Source organism: Carcharhinus amblyrhynchos, chromosome 24, assembly GCF_965287045.1.
Source record: "Carcharhinus amblyrhynchos chromosome 24, sCarAmb.v2.hapA, whole genome shotgun sequence".
NCBI lineage: Eukaryota > Metazoa > Chordata > Chondrichthyes > Carcharhiniformes > Carcharhinidae > Carcharhinus > Carcharhinus amblyrhynchos.
The window spans coordinates 19,666,607-19,672,606 of NC_137347.1; positions in this window are offsets into that span (position 1 = coordinate 19,666,607).

Below are 6,000 nucleotides of genomic sequence, written 5' to 3' on the forward strand. Positions count from 1 at the left end.
GGGCAGGAGTCTTAGCAGTGTTGAAGAGCAGAAGGATCTTGGGGTCCGGGTCCACAGGACTCTTAAATCGGCCTCGCAGGTGGAGGATGTGGTCAAGAAGGCGTATGGTGTACTGGCCTTCATTAATCGAGGGATTGAGTTTAGGAGTCGGGAGGTAATGCTGCAACTTTATAAGTCCCTTGTCAGGCCCCACTTGGAGTACTGTGCGCAGTTCTGGTCACCTCACTATAGGAAGGACGTAGAAGCTATTGAAAGGGTACAGAGGAGATTTACAAGGATGTTGCCTGGATTGGGAGGCATGCCTTATGAAGATAGGTTGAGGGAGCTGGGACTCTTCTCCCTGGAGAGACGAAGGTTGAGAGGCGACCTGATAGAGGTTTATAAAATGTTGACAGGAATAGATAGGGCGGATTCTCAGAGGCTATTTCCCCGGGCTGAGATGGTCGCTACGAGAGGACACAGATTTAAGGTGCAGGGAAGCAAGTACAGAGGTGATGTTAGGGGTAAGTTTTTCACTCAGAGGGTGGTGAGTGAATGGAATCGGCTGCCGTCAGTGGTGGTGGAGGCAAACTCGCTGGGGTCTTTTAAAAGACTTCTGGATGAGTATATGGGATTTAATGGGATTGGGGGTTATAGATAGGTCTATGGATTGGTAGGTATTGATGTGATCGGCACAACTTGTGGGCCGAAGGGCCTGTTTGTGCTGTAGTGTTCTATGTTCTCTGTACTTAACCATCTCAACTGGATCTCTAAATACAAGGCGTAAATTTAATCCTGCTGTAAACCACAAGAACACTTTGGCAGCCCTTAAAATGAATAAAAGTGTAGAACAAAATTGTGACTGATTCTCATCATCAGAAATTTATTATATTTATTGTATACACATTCGACCTTTTATCTCTAACAAAGACCTTTTTTGCCATGTTGCGGTAGTGGGCCAGGTAGGTATATTGCGTCACAAGGATTTTTACTCCCTTTATCACTACATTGTGCTCTTGGAAAAAGAATTTATCAAGATATGGGGCACATTCAAAGCTCCAGGAGTAAATGCTGAGGGAAGCACTAAAACTTGAGACAATCACTGCAACGCTAAGGGCAAGGTTGGAGTCTAAGGCCTACTAACCATAGTACACCAAGGGGCTGGAATTGTTGGAAAAAACTTCGGTCTACATGTATTGGAGAATAATTGGTATGACATATAAATGCATATTGTAAATATAACATTAAAAGTGTAGTAAAGCACCTCAGATGGCCAGGAAAGAAATTGTACTGTATGCACTTTATGTCATGTCAGATTTGAGCTATTGTGATGTACTTTTGCAACTTTTATGAATAAGGTATATTTTGAGAAAATGTCAAAACATCAATGCATTATTATCTCGAATATCAATTAAAGCTAGTATGTACTCAAGATGCAGAAGATTAATTTACCCTTGGGAGTTCCCAAATGTTAAGGGACTGATCTCGAGCACAGTGTCAGGTGTTGTCACGAGCTCAGTGTTTACTCACATGGAGAGAATGGTGAATACAAAAACACAGATGCAAATAAGCCATACAAAACTGCAAATAACTGGCTGAAAAGTCATACAGATACATTTTCCCAGTTCTCAACCAATTATTAGGGGAAAAAGGATTCCAACTATCCTGCCTGAAGTTCTGTGTTTTACAAAGAGGTCTACATTTTCTTTTAATATTTCAGAAATGAGAGGAAACAGAAGAAATGTTGTAAAGGAATAAGTCTAGATCTCAGGCCTGAATGGAGAAGCATTTTGGTGACAAGAACCCAAGATATGTTCAAACAGTGTTATTGCTGCATCTAAAGCATTTCCTTGGTCTCTTTTTTCAAATACTCCCATGAAACGAGAGATAATTATATAGATGATGCATATACTCAGTGCATTCAGAAGTTAATAACAACTTTTACAAACTGACATTCTTTGATTTCAGACTTGAATCAGAGACAGAGAGAAATATTTTCCCGACAACAGCAGCTCAGTTTACACACTGACCCCTGCATTTTCCTGCAAGCCTAAACAACCGCAACCCACCCCATTTCCACACATCCATCTCAGTACTTTGCAACAATGTTCTCTCTTTATTACAAAAAGGAGTTTATCTAAAGCCTGTTAACATCTAAAGCAGAAAGTGATCTCACAATACTTGCACCTTGTCTGAGATTTTTTTTCATAATTCAATCCCCATCAGCTTTCAATTGGCTGAACTACAGTCAGTTGGAAAGCTTTTTCAGATGAAAATATGCTGTGGGAATTTCCAGAAAGTCAAAAAATGGTTATCCGAAGTTGACATCTAGTATGTGAGCAGCTAAAAAATGCATTTTGTCATCACATTCCAACAATAGGATTTGATTATGTGTGTATTTTGATTAATGCGCAGATGATACTTGTCAATCTAAAATATGTTCTTTCCACTCTGTTGAATCTACTAATGTGAGGCCTGAGCTTCTGCTTTTTCTAGTGGCGTAATTGCAGCAACAGCAATTTTACCCATTAACTGAGATACAGCACAAATCACTGTCACTATTCATCCTCCTTCAGTTACTTTTGAGGGTAAAACAAAAACAATTTATGTGAGAACAACTTCGAGACAAGATTGTTTTCCACAAATATGCTCTATTTTTAACCTGTGAACTCAGATGCATCGAATTACTTTCAGGACCTTAAGGGTAACCATCAATGACGAACAAAAATCAATCTAAGGGGTAATATTCAATTGTACGAGTATTGCGAAGCGAATGTGCTAATTCACTATCTTAGACAAAGAAGCTGTGGCCTGCTTTTTCACGATGAAGATTGAGTGGACCCGTTGGCAGTATCGATTATAGAGACCAGAAAGATTAAAAAGCAAAAAAGATGAAATCTTTTGTCACATTCACTGCCACCATCGCGATGTAGTGAGCACCGAAAATCTGCTTCTGAATCAGCCATCAATTCAATATTGATGTGGCTCCACGTTTTTATACTGCCCTTCTCCGACACTTCAAAGGACAAAAGTCTGCCATGGTTTCAGTCAGTTTGTCTGCTGATGCACTGCCCACATTCACTATCAAGATCTATCTGGTGCCTACAATTTGCATTTGAAATGCAGCTTGAACATGAAAGTGAGATCGCAATGAATGTATTAATCAGGCACAGAGGCAGTTGTGCTCAATAATTTTGCTCACAGGGTAAGTTTGGCATAGAACAGAAATAATATCAGGCCTTCATGTTTGTAAGCCTGCCTAAATATAACTTTTTTATACATAAACAGCAACTGCACCAAAAGAAAAAGGAGCCTTAAGTATTATGGATAAAGATCAAAGTAAAATGCCGTAAAGGAATATAAATTTTTTGACCCGATTTCTTTCTTAGATTGTGCCTAACAAATTGTTTCTTTCCTCATAGAAAGGATATTATCAACCTTGGAGCAAACCAGCGTTTTGAAATATTGAAACAAGTAATAGAATAAGTCCAATTTGCCAAGCGGCAATTCTTCAAATATTTTCAAGCTTTCTGGTATAATTTTATGTGTGGCACTTTTGACGAGTCATGTATATATTTTCACAGATAATGGAAGTCCAAAATGTGCAGGTTAGATGGATTGGCCATGCTAAATTGGCCCTTAGTGTCTCAATATGTGTAGAGGGATTAGTGGGATAAATTTATGGCGGTAAAGTGATACCGTCTGGGTAAAATGCTCTGTCAGAGAGTCGGTGCAGACTCAATGGGTTGAATGGCCTCTTTCTGCACTGTCGGGATTCGGTGGTTGCATAAAATAGCTTGAAGAACACTGCGCGCATGAAACGCAACAGCAGAGGTGTAAAATTATTGAAAAATAATCTGCATAAACTCTTGTGAGAATATTGAATCTATGACTTTCAAATTTAAAACGTGCATCAGACTAAATTCTTTACATTCTTACAGTATGGGTAATTTCCTCCATGCAATATTTTTTTAAAAATCACTTTGAATTGAATCACTTTTACATCTTTGATCAACACAGTGATTATGAATCACACCTACTTAGATTTGGAGAAATCTTTTCCTCCCTGCTGGGTTAGCTAATCTGAGCTGGCGGAGCGGCGGAAACATTATGAGCTCTTATGCCTAGAGAGTGGGAGAAGCAAGTGGAGGAAGGCAGAAGAGAACGTCAACCAGTTTCCCGGTCTCAACCATGATCTTTCTGGAAAATAGTTTGTGTCGAATTCAAGTGAGTATAACGTCATGTTCACCTATGATAGTGGGTTAGTCAGCTGATTTACAATGAGGGCTGTAAAGAATGGCCATTGAGAAAAGTGGCAGAAGATAGTTTGCCACTGTGAAATTATACTGTGACATGAATAAGTACGTTAACGAAATATGATGAGAAATTTCCCTCATAAGAAGTTCCAAGTAAGATATTATAGTAAAGGTTTAAAAATTTAAAGTTTATTTCTTAAAGTCACAAGTAGGCTTACATTAACACCGCAATGAAGTTACCCTAGTCCCACTCACCTGTTCGGGTACACTGAGGGAGAATTTAGTACGGCCAATGCACCTAATCAGCACATCGTTCGAACTGTGGGAGAAAACTGAGGCACCCGGAGGAAACACACAGGCATGGGGAGAGCATGCAGACTCCGCACAATGACCCAAGCCGGGAGTCGAACCTGGGTTCCTGGCACTAACCACTGTGCCACTATGTCGCCCAAAAGGATATTCAAAGAATGTTAAGTAACATTTCCTCTCCACAACTTATAGTGGCAGTTTTGTGGTAACATTAAACTGACTTATTCAAAGGTGATCAGTTTTTGTTCTGCTTTATGGATATGGATACAAAAGGTAAGTGAGAAGTTACGATTCCATCAGGATGGCATCTACAAGCTCCTGCGCTAAATATCCTCCATAATATCCAGGACAGATCTTACTGATGTGTCGAAAGGCACAGCAGATTCAGTCATTATCCGTTCAATGCTGGGAACTGGTCCAAACACAGCTCCGACTGATGGGATCAAAAAAATATACTCTTTCTGATCACAGTCAAGATCAAATAAAATGAGTTTCAAACAAATGTCACACTTGTGCAGTAGGCAGCATTTCTCTCGAGGCTGGGATTAAAGCATGTTGCTGAGACAGCATATTAGCTTCTAAGCAGCACCATATTTACCTGAAGCTGCACCATATTGACCTGGCATAGAAAATATTCCATTTCCAGTGCTCTCATCACTTAACATAAAAAAGAATCAGATGTATATTTAGTTTAGTGTAATATAAAAGTCTATGCTGTGCCTTATCAGCATCTGTTCCATTGACCTCAGAGGAATGTTTCTCTTCATTCTGAACATTAGTGAAATCATTAATCATTTCTGTAAGTAATTGCTGACTCCTGTCACAGCCACTGCATCACAGCATTTAAAATCACACTATGGTTTAGAAAGATCAGCCCTGTCAGCCTCCTCAATCTTGACAAGACTTTAGCATTTCTTATGTTGTTATGATCTAAATATTTTGAGCGGGAAGGTCACTTGTATTTTCCATTAGAGAAATATGCTATTTATAAAACATAATTGAGGCTGAAACATTGTCTGATACAGCTCTTGGGGCTAAAGAGATCAAGGGATATCGGTGGAAGGGGTATCAAGATATTGAATTTCAACATCAGCCATGATCAAAATGAATGGTGGAGCAGGCTCAAAGGTCCAAATGGCTTGCTCCTGCTTCTAGTTTCTATGTTTCCAGGTCATCTGATTGTGTTCATCTGTTCTGAACTGGACTGTACTTTTTCTTGGTGAATTTCTCTGTGCAATGAAGTATAAGATACTGATTTATTGCATGTTGTATATGGTGAAGATTGCATTTTCTGAGGAATACCTCAGAATGTCCATTGTAAGTACCATTGTTCTGAAGCACAGAATGAACTATATTTTTCATTGAAAATTATTCTGACAGTTTTGAAGCAACTGACGTATGATATTCAGGGTGAAAACATTTCACCAGTTGTCTATGGTCAGAATTTCACCATAGT